Below are 16582 nucleotides of genomic sequence, written 5' to 3'. Positions count from 1 at the left end.
GTTTTTATTTATATTAATAATTATATGGTTTTTTTCTTATGATCACTTTAGGTTATATATCAAAAGCGAAGATTCAATGGAGATCTTCACTATTTCGTTTTTCCAGTAACGCTATTCAAATTTTCCGGTTGTAAGTTATAACATCAATTTTACATTTTTTCACATGATTCAAATCTTTCATAATTTGTAATTTATTTATTATGTTATATTAATATTAACATTTAATTATATCATTTCAGGTTATTGTCCCCAACTTAATATAGCTAATTTTATGGATTGAAGATTGTTTGATAAGATGTCTTTTTATTTTTGTTTAATATTGATGTATACTTCTGTTAGTATTCATGTATTTATTTATTTTTCACAATTTATGTAATTCAATTGATAATTATATAATCCAGAAATGAAATTTAGTTAATTATTCTATAAGACATTAAATTATGTATAGTAAGATAATCAATCTTATATTGTTACAAAAATATGGTATAGAGTTTTAATTTCACCACCTGTTAAACCGAATTTCAATAAATTAACGATTTGACTCAATTTGACCATTTATATAGAATAGTTTTAAATAACATTTACATATTTAAACATAATTCGCATTCCTAATTTGACTAATTTTGTTTCAACCCTTTATAATTTTTTAAATACCATACATAACTATAAACTCATTTCATAATTATTCAATATTCATGCCTTAAATTAAAAAAATATTAGTTTCTTCTAAATATTTCAAGTTATTATGAATTTAATGTCAATTTCAACTAATCCCTTAAGTGAATGATAAAAAATATTTATTTAAACCATTTTAAAATTCGAATTCTTGACCACTTATATGAAGTTTATAAAAATAGGTTAATACAGTTAGACTTTGACCATATTTTCACAAACGAATTTTAAGAGGTTAACCGTTTGAATGAATTTGATTATTTTTATTAATATGATTTGACTCTAATTTTGGTAAATTTGGACATTATTATAATTTTAATACTAATAATTTATTCTCATTTGTTAGAAGTAATTCAAATTTGCAGCAGCCAAGTCCAAGAGATTCGAAATACAAAGTTTATTATTCATTTCAAAGTTTATAGTGTTTGGATAAATGAGACGAATGTTGTGGGTTATTAGTTAACTTTTAATCGTCTTTGTATTTAAACATATAATCTTAGATATTCACTATAATTGATTATTTATGCTAAATAATCATCATCTTAATTTTAATGATACATTCCAATCATTTATACATTTATTTATTTCTGTTTTTAAGAATCGAATTTGACATCTCTTTTGTAGTTTTAAATAGTCTCCAATCTTAGCAAAATTTCCATCTTTTATATTTGAACAAATTTTAATTACGCATAAATGTCAAGATTATTCTATACAATTGAAAAAAAAATTATATAATGAAGTTAATTTTTGTTACAAACTTATGTTAAATATTTGTGTTGATTTAATATGTTAGTTATGAAATTTTATGGTTGTCTATATTTATATGGTTGTTTCTATGTTTTCAACCAATGTGTAACATGTGCTACTATTATAGAAAAATATTGGTGAGTTAGATACTTTTACATAAATGAATTTATGATCATATATGTCGATTCAAGTTTGCCGATAGTATTCATATCCAGTTGAGTAAATTGTGTTATTGTTGTTTCCTGTGTAATACTTCTAATTTTCATGTATTTAATATCTTTGTGAACACCAAATATAAATAACCTACAATTGTCACTAATGTTAATAATACTTGGTTTCCCGGTTTTCTAATTTTTCTGTTATGTGTGTTAAAATCCTTCATTAAGTCAGCAAAATTGAAACAACATGCTCTATAAAATTTTGTTTTTATATTTATGTTGTTCATCTTTTTCATATACTAACCATATTATTTTCTATTATAGATGTCTTCAAAATTAAAGAAAACATAATTTTTGGTCAATCATCGTCTTCCAATAAGAGGGGTAATTCAAACGGTTAGTCATTTTAATATTTTTTTAGTTACTCATTAAATGATTTTTAAGAATGCATATTTTTTTTTGTAAACATGCAGCTTCAACGCCAAGAAAACTACTTACTAGCATTCTGAACGGTAATATTTTATTTTAAACGCGTTAATACACTATATTGTATTATAATATAATTTTTTTATTAACTAAAATATAGTGAATAAAAATTAATATGTTATTAACTAAAAATTAGGAACTTGTAACAAAAAATTATAAACGATTTTTAATATATTTATTATTAATTACATTATACATTTTTGATGAACAGATTTTTAATAACATTGAATGTATGTTTACACATTTCTTTTTTTCTATTTTCTTTTTAGAAATGATACGAAACATAATTTTCAGTTATCCAATACTATTTTATTTTCTTAAAACCAATTAAAATATATATCTTTTAATTAAGATGTGCATACGAATCAATTTATGTTAATTAGTAGCGGAAAGATATTTCTCCATTATTTTTTTTTACTTATATTTGGTTAACTCAATTTATATTGTTTCAATACTTTGCAACAAAATTCATAAATTTAGTTGTGGTCCATATAAAAAATCAGTTTTTTGGTTTCTTAGTAAGATCATACCAATTATTTTTTTATATTTGAATTTGAACTAAATTTTTTGTAAACACATTACGCTAAATAAAATCAAAAAGACTAAAATTATTTTGACTCATAGATTGGTTCTAAAAGTCGGTGTGCCAATAATGTTACTAAGAAGTATTGATCAGAAGAGCAGTTTGTGTGATAGAACTAGATTGCGAGTAATTAATTTGAGTGGCCGTTTTGTTGTAGTAAAAGTTATTTCAGGTACTAATACTGGTTATCGCACTTATATAATTCGTTGTGGTCTAACACCTTTAAATTAGAAACTTTTGTTTAAATTTAAGAGAAGGTAGTTTTTCCAGTTGTATTATGTTTTGCAATAACCATTAACAAAAGTGAAGGTCAATCTCTAGCAAGAGTTGACATATATCTCATAGACCCGGTGTTTACACATAGACAACTCTATGTAGCTTTATCAAGAGCGAAGAGTGGTGTTAAAATTCTTATATTAAACAAGGAAGACAAAGTTACAAATAAAGAATAAATATGGTTTATAAGGAAGTCTTTTTAGTAGCTTATGAATTTTACATTTTTAACTTTTGTTTATGTTTTCAAAGATTGTAATTTAAATGTTATTTGGGTTTATCTTTTTGTATTTCGCATTCATTGGTTTTCGTACAAATATTATTTACAACTTAAAGTATGTTCTCGTCCCGAATAACATATAAAAACTTATGTTGTCCTTTAAAATGACACGTGTTTGTTCGAAAATTTACATATTTACACCTTTGTCGTACACGGGTTAATAACCTAGTAATTTACTAAAGCATGATTATTTGAACCAAATAAAAAAGTAACCGCCCTTCTACTTTACCCACAACAAAGCCTTACAATAAGCTAACGGTCTTTAGCAGAGACAATGGCGATAGAGGGTTCAAGTTTATATTAGACCATTGCAGAGACAATTGCAGTAGAAGGAGATGGAAGATGATGGATTCTATATGCAGTGGCATAGCGTAATTCAGGCCAAGGGTAGCCCCGCCCCCTCTATTTTTCGCTCTGTGGTGTAAATTTATTCTTTTTCGGCCGAAAATTTTTATACATAGTGTAAATTTACTCGTTTCCGATCGAAATATTGAATCCGGCCCCTCCGTCTATTCGCTCGGTAGTGTAAATTTATCCTTTTCGACCGAAAATTTTTATACATAGTGTAATCCTTACCCGTTTCCGACCGAAATTTTGAGCCCGCTCCCCCTCTAGTTTATGAATATTCTAATACATATTGAGTCCTCCCCCTTAGACGTGTATGTTCAAGCTTTGCCACTGGCTATATGTAAGTGTGTTAGGATTAAACACACACACACACTAACTGAACACAAACACGAAAGTAATTAACGAACATGAGGATTTAACGTGGTTCGGTCTAAACTGACCTACGTCCACGGGTTGCAACTAGGTATTCTTTATTAAGTGACAATGATTACAAGTACAAAACATCAAATATATAAAGATATTACTAGGGTTTGTATCTTATTTAACAAGCAATATAATCCGGTCCAGGCTTAGGTCTGGCCACCCTACACCCGTTTGCTATTTGGACTTCAAATAGTAAACCGAGCCACTCAAGGCCTACGAACCCAAAAATCTCCCACTCGGAGGCCTTGAGCACTCTGGTCTGCACTCCTTATTATACTTATATAATCCTAACAATAAACATCTCCTAGTTTCTATTGCATTCTCATCAATTAACTTGAAGGCCCGTTGAAGCTCCCCGGAGCTCCAACACATCAGTCATGGCTAAACATGCCCCTAACTCGTTCTCTGTCCCTACCGGCTCCCACTGTAACAAACTACCGGATCTTAAGTTACCCCAAGAGCAAACAGTCTTCATATTCAGCAAGTAATCCACTAGTGTCACACCCTCAAAATCCACTAACGGAGTTTTACCGTCAGAGTGTGTAAACTAACAGGATCGGAATCATTAGTTATAATCAAACACCATATTAAAATTTTTCAAAACCGACAAGACATCAAGTCTTAAATGAAATGCGGAAGCGTAAATTGTAAACCAAACAGTTGCGCCACACAGGACAACTTAGAAACCCAAGTTATCAAGACAAAAATTAAAAGAAGTTTTTAAAACAACGGTGTTTAGCGAATGCATGTCCTAAACCGCGCACCCCGCCTCGTGTAGAAACCCGTTAAGGATCTAGCCTCTATGATACATACAATACGAATCTAAGATACGTTAAATACATAGTTTATTGATAAAAATGGAGAGAATACATTATGGTGGATAAATACATAACTTAGAGAGAATATAACTTAGATCTAGGACCTCACACCTCTCATATGTGTGATCTTACATAATTATGAATGCGAGCATCCTATATATAGGCTGCACACTCCCATTCGTTAACATAAGCCTAATTCGCTATGTTTAGGCTAATAACTTAACGAACCAGTTCTCATTCGTTATGCTACCATAACGAATGAGCTTATACCTTAACAAACTAGCCTAGCATATAACGAATGGACCTCATTCGCTATACAAACCATAGAGAATGGGCCATTTACAATAAATAAACAATCTAGACTATGTATAACTTATTCGAATGCTACGGACAACCATTTCGTGCGCTAACACCTCGGCTACCTGAAAATAACATACTAAAAGTGTCAACACAGGGTTGGTGAGTTCACAGGTTTATATAAATAAAGCATGCATTACTAAGTGTTCGACACCGAAGCTGACTGTTTATCAATTGTCTTGCCACCATGTCAACCACGAACATGGTAATGTGTTAGCCAAAATTACACCCACTCGACCTACAGTCGAGTTTAGAGTTGGGTGGGGTTTGTCAAACCCAGTAGTACTACTTAACAGTGACTCGCTATTATACAAATATTAACCGGTTCGATGTTATGAAGGACTTTGGTTGGTTTTTTTGCCACTTAGCCTTACAAGTGATATATAAAAACTAAACAAAATCTACAGCGTTGGAGTATGTTATCTCCCCCTAATAAAAGCGTTTAAAAAGAGTAAAAAGGGGACGTGAAACTCACTGTTTGCTAAGATAACCAAAAATGTCCGAGAAAGGTGTGCGTCACAGAAAATCCTCACTAGTGTTCTAAAAACAAAAGCGAGATTTTCTAAGTATTGAACTACGAGTGAGTCCCTAGACCCGACACATACAACTTATGCATGATATGCGTTTCGTGTTTCGTTTGTGAAATAAGTGTGACTCGACAAACACATTGGTGATAAGTTACACATGTGAACAAGTACTTAAGTGTCAAGTATTAACATCGTTCATTACTAGAAAATATCCCCCACAAGGGCAATTTAGTCAAAACATAGCAAACATCGATCAGTTATGCACTTTTCATGATAGTTCAAGTAATTCAGCAGCTAAATTGTCCAGGCAGATTTTCACTCGACAAGATTACTCTATTTAATAAATCCTAACATGTCAAATAAATCACCAAAAATCATCACAGAAGAACACGTGAGTTAGGTTTCTAAAAATATTTTTATTATATTTTTATCATCTGCTGTTTTTTATCACAATGATTAAAACATCACAACAAGCACACAGCAATTATTATCATACGTAACAGAATGTTACTGGTTATTCCCGATTCATGACAAAACCAACTAATTCAAGACCAATTGGGTTAGATTCCTAACTCAGAATATTAACTTCCAGAAGTGGAACCAACCCATTTGGTCTTGTAGTTTATGAGATTTACTAATTTCAAAACAGCCTAACAGCAGGTCTCCCGGATCAGCCTTGCACAACAGTTTTGTAAAATAATAAAAACAAACTTTTACACGTCCAAAATTTACAAACTCAGACCTTTTAGAAACTAGACTCGACCTAGTATATTATAGAATCAACAATCACTTCAAAACATGTAATTAACATCGAGTTACATTCGTTGCAACATGAACTTAAGAATCTGTCCAGCATCAGTTTTCATTAAAACTCAACAAACTATCAATCTATGAACAATTAACCATGCAAGCAACCCTCTAGACTCATGATCTATCAACAATCAATAATTTTAACATCTAGGGTTTATGTTTATTAAGCTTTATCATGCAATTAAACCAATTAAATAGGCTAGAGAGTGTAAATTACCTAGCTAGCACCTTCAATTCTTCACAACAAGCTTGAAAAAGGGATTGTATGTGTGTGTGTGGGTGTTTACGGCTGCCAAGAGGAGAGGGGGAAGGGAGGCCGATCGCAAGGGGGGAGGGAGGTTTAGGGTTGGGTAATAACTTGGCTATATTATTTACTATGTTACACTTAACCCCTTGCACTTCTAGTTACTCAATTTCTAGCATAAAATAGGCTTTTGCTTCTTGAATAAATGTTTTACATATAAATATCAAGTAACACGTAGACTTAACACATACTTGTCAAATACTTATTGTTTTGATATTTGTCGTTTGTTCACCAATGGTTTGAGTCAACTCGTGTGTGTTTCGGTGAAATTCCGAAAGACTACTTGTGTAGAGATTGTCAAACGTCATTTAAAACCCTAACTTAAATGTAATAAGAGATGCGTTACAGTTCGTGTGATCCTAAGTTTGCATTTGGATTCTACCCGCAAGGCACTGGGTATGTGGTTGCAATATGGTTGGTGAGCTTTGAAGAAAGTACGGTCGTGTGGACTGCTTATCGAGATGACCCACCCGTTTCACCAAATACCACACTAGAACTTACCCATAAAGGGGAATTAGTTCTGTTCTCTGAGCAGAGCGGTGTTAACAAGACCATTGCAGCTAATATTTCCTATGCTGTGATGAATAATAGTGGAAATTTTGTGTTGTACAATGATCATAATGGTGTCGTGTGGCAGAGTTTTGACACTCCTACCGATTCCATGCTACAAGGCCAGAGTCTGTTTGCTGGGAGAGAATTAGTTTCAAGTGTCTCTAAAACCAATTACTCTAGTGGAAATTTTCGTATTAAGATGCAGATAGATGGCAATCTTGTTATGTATCCAATAAACACAGAGGACGATGGCGTAAATGCTTACTGGTTTTATGACGGTGCTTATAAGTATGACCCTACAGCCAAGAGCTCAAAGATTCACCTGTACCTAAACAATACTGGATTTATGGCAGTAATTCACAAGCCATCAATCAATTTTATGCTGAACCAGAACCCCATCATCCTGTCATACATCGTCTGACACTTTGTGATGATGGAATATTTCGGCTATATTCTTACAACCAAACTAACTCCAAACTTTCCATAGTGTGGAAAAAACCAGACCTACCTTGTGATGTGAAGAACTTTTGTGGATTTAACAGCTATTGCACTATGAATGATGAGCAGCCTTACTGTGTTTGCCTGCCAGGTTCCGATTTCATAGATCTTGATCGGAAATATAGTGGCTGCCAGAGGAATTTTACAATATCAACATGCATTAACGGAAAAGAAAACTTGACAAATTACAAGATGGCTAGCAAAGAGCAACTAGTGTGGGAAGACCATCCTTACTACCGGCATGTCACTGCCAACAAAGAAGACTGTAGCAATTCATGTTGGATGGATTGTGAATGTGATGCAGCTCTATGGAAGGAAGAAGACTATCTATGTGAGAAACACAAGTACCCACTGCGGTATCTAAGAAGAGTGTATGATGACAAGGCATCTACGGGTTTCTTCAAGGTGGGCGCAATAAGCCTATCTGGCCAAGCGAATGAATCCTATTATGCTAGTTCTGTAGAGGTGCCACAAGGATTAGTGAGTACACGCAAGAGAACATGGGTTCTGATTCTTGTTATTACCATCGGGTTTTCCATCTATTCATTCATTTCCTTAAGTATGTCTGGATTCTTCATATTCAAATTCCGTCTTCTCAAGTACAAGAGATTGTTGGAAAGTAGAACTATAGGGTTTGCTGAGGACCTCATCCTAAGATCATATACGTATAATGAGCTTAAAAAGGCAACTAACGGGTTCAAACTAGAGTTAGGGAGGGGCTCATTTGGTACGGTCTATAAAGGCAGTATTCACAAAGGGAATAAACAGATAGCAGTGAAAAGGCTTGAGAAGGTGGTAGATGAAGGCGAGAGAGAATTTCGAGCTGAAATGCAGGTGATTGGGAAAACCCATCACAGAAATCTAGTCCGGCTCCTCGGTTATTGTGCAGAAGGTAAATCCGAGAGGCTTCTTGTTTATGAGTACATGAGCAATGGAACCCTTGCTGACCGTCTGTTTAAATCATAAAGACTTCCAGACTGGTCTGAAAGAGTGCAAATCGCCCTTGACGTTGCGAGAGGAATCCTGTACCTTCATGAAGAATGTGAGTCACCCATCATTCATTGTGACATAAAGCCTCAAAACATTTTAATGGATGATTTCTGGACAGCTAAAATCTCTGACTTCGGAATGGCCAAACTACTTATGCCAGACCAATCAAAGACATTCACAGATGCTCGAGGCACGAGAGGGTAAGGGTACTACTATTTTTAAGATTCATATTATCCAACAGTTTCTTGAAATGAATATACAATATATTTTGTTTTGTTTTGTGTAATAGGTACTTGGCACCCGAGTGGCAGAAAAACGTCCCAATATCAGTGAAAGTTGATGTTTTCAGCTATGGGGTCGTGTTGCTTGAAATCATATGTTGCAGAAGGAACTTGGAAGTACGTGTATCCAATCCGGATGAAATTGTTCTCTCGAAATGGGTTTACAAGTGCTTTGAAGGAGGGAAATTGGACCTTCTTGTTGGTCCTGAAGAAGTGGAGAAGGATAGTTTGGAGAGGCTTGTCAAAGTTGGACTTTGGTGCATTCAAGACGAACCCGCTCTTCGTCCCTCTATGAAGTGTGTGGTGTTGATGTTAGAAGGGATCACAAGCATTGCTACTCCTCCTTGTCCAGCTTCCACATGGTAATTATTTCTTTTTCCTGATTATGGTTTTACTTTTGTTCTTTCAAAACCTTATCTATTGAACATTACTCAAGTCTGGATTAGCCAATCATGTTAATTCCTGCTTAAGTACACTCCATTAATAACTTAAAAGTTTTTTTGACTGTTTACTTAAGCTGTTATGTTCTTATGTACACGGTCAGTCCCTTATCTTTAACAAAATTACAATGAAATCCGTCTAATAGTAACACTTTCTTCCGTCATTACAATCTTATGGTCACGTGATGTTGATGGTGGTAAAGCCGTGGGGGTTTGGAGTACATCGTCAAACTCCCAAGAGCGGCTTCGTGCACAGTATGTTGTGTGTTCTTTGTGACTCTTGTTTAATGCTGGTATTGCTTTCCGGGTCTATATGAATATGGAACAAATGAATTTCATTAATCAATGCATCATTCTTTTTTCCACAGTATACAAAGGGTTACATTATTTGTGTAGGATCCCTATAACTTTAAATCTTGTTCCTAATCCTGGCAAGAAGGCGGGTCACATCGCCCAACTGGTGACGGGTGCAAAATGGGTTTGGGTTAGGCTAGGTTCAGGTTAAACCCGATCGGGTTGAAATTAGTCGTTTTAGAAAGAAAAAATAAGTAACCAAATAGGTTCCACCATTATATTGTTATATTGTGGCTGGAGGTGGCTAAGGAGGTGACATGGGTGGCGATGGAGGTGATGGTGGTGTATTATTGTGGCTATAGTGGTGCTGACGGTGTAGGCTGCAGGAGTGATGGCAGTGGTAGTGTGGCGGTGACGGTGGCGCGTAGGTGGCGGGGACAAACAATGATCGCGGATGATGCTGACCTACTTGGAGCATTATAAGTTAACAAGTTAGTTGTATAAGTTGTTCGTTACCTAATTATCTGAGGAATTAAGGCGGTCTCAGTTCTTTCTTAATCATTTTTCTTTTTTACATTCAATATGTAACTGGAAACTTTTACATTTGTGTCCGAGAATAAACTTCTTACTGCAATCTGCATGATGAACTTTATGTAATGAAGGAATTAGGCGCTTCCTAAATCCTAATTGAATAGGCCAAGAAAACAGTCAAAATATATTATTAGTTTGGATCATCGGTTGCAAAAAGTCCCGGTCTATGTTCATTGTTGATAAATGATCTAACCATGCATGTATGCTCTCTGTTTGCAGATTGGTCAAGGACAGGCAGTTGCTTGTGTTTTAGGCACTAAAAGTATGTGAAGAATGAAGGCTAGCCTTTTGTTGGTTAAATTTGGATGCTTTGATCACTTAATAAAATATGTAAAGAGTTTGAATTTTCCAAACTGCTGAAAAAATGTTGACATATGATTCTTGTTTGTACTTGTATTGCTACAATATTTTATAACTTTTTCTTGAATATTTAGTCTTTAAAATTCTCTTCGAAGTAGGTATTTTGCAATTGTATTAATATAGAGCGTATTATTCGACAACAAACAACACTTCCATATGGAATATTCCAACATAGAAGATGGAAAATTCCCGGTGACTTTTTTTTTTAAAAATTGTGTTTTTACTAAGTGTTTTTAAAAATGGTATTTTAGCAGGAGTTTCACTTTTGGGGTGACAGTGGTTTAAAATTACGGTTTGTATAGTTATTTTGCCAATTATCAGAGATGTGTGCCATAACCAAATGACGAGGATAATCAAATCGTGGTTCAAAGCAATTATTATAACTCTAGGTTATTGACCATGTGGACGTCACGGGGTGGAAAAATAAAAATCGTCCAATAAACACATATAATTTCAAACGACAAGATATTTTTTAATATGTTTAACTTAACGTCAAGATAACTGTGACATTCGTCAAATTCGGGTCTCGATTGTATTTGTTTTTGTATTCGTTTAACATGTAACCCAACCCGTTTTGTAAACCGAAACTTATGATATAATCAAAATGTTGGTTTTTATGTTACAATATTGTTTTACACTTGTTTGGTCTTTAAAACATCCTTTTCGGGCCTTAAAACGCGTTAAAATCACTTAAAACGAACTTCAAGGGGCCAAAATCTCATTTTTGAAAGTTGCAAAATATTCTATCAGCTCTCCACGTCGCGAAGCACGACGGGGAGGCCTTTGTGGTCGCGCGGCGCGGACGGCTACAGACTAGCTTGTCCTCTTGTCTCCTTGCTTCTTTTATTGTCCAACAAATCCGATTTTTAACCATTAAACCTCTTGATTAACCCATTTAAGCTCTTCCTATAAATACCCAACCCTTTCCAACATTAATCCATGCTCATAAACTCTTTCCTCACTCAAAATCAAAGATCATACAAGGTTATTTTCAAGTTTATGTCAAGTTTGACTTCCAAAGTCAATAGTTTTGTAATTTTATTTAGTTTTCTTAGTCTTAATCAATACTTGAAGCATATGGCACAACATATATATATAATACACACCCCTTGTTACCTTTGGCGGTTACTTATTCGACCCCGGTTGGTTAAGTTTCGGGCTTCGTAAGGCAAGGCTTCATGTGGGACTTTCGTGGTCCTTGATATATATACACTTATATAACTTGTTTTCACATATTAATCATGTTTAACTTCTGCTAATTTTAGTATGTTTGTCATATTTACAAGTTCCATGGTTAAGGGTTCTAAGAGTCTATGCTTCGGTTTAACCGAAAATAGCTCTAGACCGTAAACCGAACTTTTGTTTAAAGGCTTTATTGTTAACTTTTTGGTTGTAAACTTAAGTATTTCCATTTGTACATTATTATACAAGTTCTTTGATATTTGGGCATGTTGAAACCATCTATGAACTTGTTGTGAGATGGAAACCGAACCAATCCGATTTTTACTCGCTTAAGACACACAAGTGTGTTTTTAGCTATCAAGACTTATATATTTCTTTAAAAATAGTTTAAAAACTGATTTTAATTAATTTCTTAAGTACTTGGAAATGTCAGTTCCAACTTGATCTCATAACAAAGTTTGGACCGACAAAACCAAACACTCGCTTAACGTGCGTTGTTAGTTCTAAAACAATAGAACTACATACTTGGTTAAGTGTAAATATATTTTTATGAGTTATCTCATAACATTTATTATTTTGAAAAGTTGACTTTGGGTTTGACCAATTATCAAGACCTGAACCAACAACCCGAACACTTGTTAAAAACCCGTTTTAGTATCTATATTTCGAAGGGACTTGCATTCTTGCATTTTTACCCACCTTATTACTTAACATAGGTTGATTAAATATTAAGGTTAGATACTTTAACCCGATTTCGAGCAAACTTACATTTTTAAAGGGTTATTATTATAATTTCTTAAATAGTTACATTTTAAACCTTTAACTTTAATTGATTACATTACTTAACATTTATTTTATCCTAAAGACTTCCAAGACAACTTTCCTAATACAAGACTTCTTTTATTTTAGGCTTCGTTCGTTAAACCCCGACAAACCGGTTAAACTCCAAATCAACCATCTTTCAAGTTTATTACTTGAATGTGAGTACTTTCATACCCCTTTTTCCATCTTTCGTTTTGGGGGTGATATTGCATGTTATTCAAACTAAATGCTTTATATTTGAGTCTTAAACCACAAACGCTATTGTATACTTTACTTAAATAAATTCTCGATTTGGTGTTCTATGTTTACATGCGTATATGCTTATGTGTTTACCGCTTTTGGATTGTTGGTTCATAAATCCGTGAACTATCTGGTATTCTCCTATAGCACGGTGTCGTTAATGTATTATTATTAATGACCTCAAGAAATCCGAATCTATTTGGTATTATATTATAGACGGTGTCGCTAATGTATTCTTATTAGCGACCTCATTTTATCCAAATTATTGCTATTATTTATTGTTTCGTATACAAGATTGTGGACATTTTCTTATTATATATATACTTGTTCAACACTATGAATTGCTCACCAACCTTTGTGTTGATAAACTTTATTTTATGCAATGTTACAGGTTTGACTTTTGGTTGACTCGAGACTTGAAGAAAACATCACAAATACCGTTAGGATATTAGCAAAAATGAACAATATATTTATTTGCTACATTTGTCATGCGCTTATGGGTAATCCGTCGCAACCCGGCATGTTCCGGCGCCTTTGGTCGGGGTGTGACAATAACATATAATTACAATTCATATTCGTATGAAAAGAAAATACTTAAAAAACATAAACTTACAAAATATAGAATTCATAGACTACATAGTACAAGGTTTATAAACATAATTTAAAGCTTGAAAATATAAAACTCATAAACTACTAAATTACTTCCGATCTTTAAAAGTTCACCAAAAGTCCAAACAAACTGATTGACCATTTTACCCTTTTCAACATCCTAAAATAACAACAAATTCATAGTGATCATTCAAGTGGTGTTTTAAGCACGTTCAAATAGTATTTTACCTCATGCTCCTAACTTAGCTTTGTTCTGAGTTAGGTCATTCAACTGGTGCTTTAATAACCAAAGACAATATTAGAGTAAAAAAGACATGTGTATGTAAACATAAAAAAAAGTATTAATCGGACAATTCCAAGATTCAGTATAAGTTGTATGTGACATTGAACCTATTTGGTTCATTTTGGTGCTTAAGTCGAGTTCTGGGACCAAAGTAAGTCAGGTTGAAACTAGTTCGGTTAAGTCAAAAAAAGTCAAACCCGGTTTTCCCCAACCGGTTAGGGTTGAAACCGGCTTTTGAAGGGTAAATGATCAGGTTTGTCCGGGTTAATACATGTTCGGTTAACATACACCAATTAATATTTATATACATATATCGTGCAACAATGATCAACATGCTTTTAAAAATTTTCGTTAGAAAATTCTTATCAAAGGTAGTCTTTTGACATCATATTTTTGCAGCTTATGTAATTAGTACGTATATACATACATGCATATCATTGCATATATGTATATATCAATGATAAGTTAGCTTTGATATTAATTTGACTTTTTGAACATAACTTAAATCACAAAATTAAGTGAACGTAATAACATTTAATGTAATGCAGCAAAAAAGGTAACACTTACATTATAAGCAATTCGCAGTTGACCATTGTCATCTTGTGAATATAGTCAAATAAAAACAAATTATATCATTTAAAACTAACAATATATAAAAAAAAGTTCTATGCGCAAACAGATAAGAGTAACATTGACACTCATAAATAAAAGTGAAACAGATGGTGTGCATATCATACAATGATAACCATCATGCTTGGAAAAAAATATAATTATTAAAATAATATATTTTAAAGTGTATATCGTTTTGGAATATATTATTAAGTAAAGCAATGGATATTCATTTGAAGAAGATTGTAATCACGAAAAAATATCAGTTGAAAGCATGTTATTTCTACATCTTTAGTTGGTAAGCCAACTAATCTTAAACATCATCTGCAATTCATCCAACAAATGAAAAAATAAAGATGGATACCTTATGAAATAATATAAATTGCACTATTTCAAAATTACGTATATGCAAGCATCTACATATAACTCTTTAACAGTTGTATCTTATCACAAGTTCATAATGCTAACAGAGAAAGCATTACCAGTGTGACATTCAAATATGTCATCCTCAGTATAACAAATCCTCCGCGTGCTGACTACAAAACCTGATAATAATAATAATAATAATAATAATAATAATAATAATAATAATAATAATAATAATAATACAAAGACAAAAGAAGATGAATCACATAAACCTTTAAAAAAAACAGTAAAAATAAAAAATATGCATGCATATCCGTTATATACCAAATGCATGTGTGTTTTAGCGAGAGCATACGAGGCAGTTGGAAGAATCATTTTAACTTCATTATCACTAATCCATATTACAATTAACAAAAAATAAAAAAAAATGTCGCCACAAATTAAATCAATAGGGAAAAGGGATGGCTAAAAATAAATTCCATTATATATGAGAATGATTTGACTAAGATAAAATCTATATAAAAGACTTATAGGTAAGTTTAATATTGGAAGTTATTGTTTTAATTGACATATTAAGAAGAAGTTGAGCACTTTAGTATAGCCTAAAATTAAGATTTCATTAAGATAACGTTGACCATTCAATTATAATCAAATTTCCTTATTTTTAGAAAGTACATATTTTAACAATTTCCTATTAAAGATAACCAGAAGTTTCACACTTCTTATTTGGTAATTTCTTTTTTAAATTGAAGTTACGAAAATCATAAAACTTTATTTTAGACAATTTCTAAAAAAAAGTTTTTTTATTTCCTGACATATATACTGAATTTTCAAAACTATTAATGAGTATTCAAAAAGTTGTTGACTTGATTCAAGATACGGAATGAATTAATTTGCATAGTATATTGACTAATTATTGTATCGTGATATTGTAATTTAGTGGAACAAATGATTAATTACTCCTAACTATTTTTTTATTTAGGGATTATCTTACATGAAAATAATCAAAAACTATACTAAAGTCATTATTACTAATTACGAAAGCAAAGTTAAATCAAACACTCTATTTTTTAAAATCAAATTTAAACTCAAATTAAAATCAACACCATATCACAAACAAAAGCAGATGAAGAGAAAATTATAATCAAATTTAAAATAAAGTATAATTAAAAAAACAAATCAAAACTATGAATCTGTATATTTGACATATATTAAGACAACCTAAATCATGTTGATCATCCGTATAAAAAAATATAAAAACACAATAAAATTAAATGTATAATATTAATCAACAGGAACTTGTGTTCACAAATTACAAATGTAAATTAGAATAACAAAATGAGAATATTGTTTTGAGTCATCCTCATTTCAAGCAAAGAATCATGCTCCTGAGATCTTTTACTTCTTTCATAAAATTAAGAAAAAAAAATACTAAAACTAAAATACAAATCAAAACTATGAATGTACAGATTTAGTTTTCCCTTGATCATGACCACAATACCAAAGATACCACTTAACAAACTTCTTCAGCCCGGTCGCTAAATCCGTCGTCGGTTTATACCAGGTTCCCGTCTAGCCAAACTTATATTCGCGTGCGTAAATTGGAACATCAATATAACAATCAACGATCTAATCTCACCAAGCCACACATCATGCTTGGGGATGCAAGCTTTCCTTAC

General features: G+C 32.5%; 1 pseudogene across 1 annotated transcript; it reads left to right on the top strand.

Annotated features, from left to right (window-relative positions):
• Positions 1–7123: 7123 nt before the first annotated feature.
• LOC143552783 (G-type lectin S-receptor-like serine/threonine-protein kinase LECRK3) lies at positions 7124–10760 on the top strand (annotated as a pseudogene). The gene is made up of 3 exons (XR_013138708.1): positions 7124–9026; positions 9116–9469; positions 10652–10760. The product of XR_013138708.1 is annotated as a G-type lectin S-receptor-like serine/threonine-protein kinase LECRK3 (transcript).
• The last annotated feature ends 5822 nt before the right edge of the window (positions 10761–16582 follow it).

This window comes from Bidens hawaiensis, unplaced genomic scaffold (genome assembly GCF_021521415.1).
Source record: "Bidens hawaiensis isolate Kalapana, Puna unplaced genomic scaffold, B.hawaiensis_p1.1 tig00017037_1, whole genome shotgun sequence".
NCBI classification, from domain to species: Eukaryota; Viridiplantae; Streptophyta; class Magnoliopsida; order Asterales; family Asteraceae; genus Bidens; species Bidens hawaiensis.
This window is presented reverse-complemented; position numbering and strand designations above follow the sequence as displayed.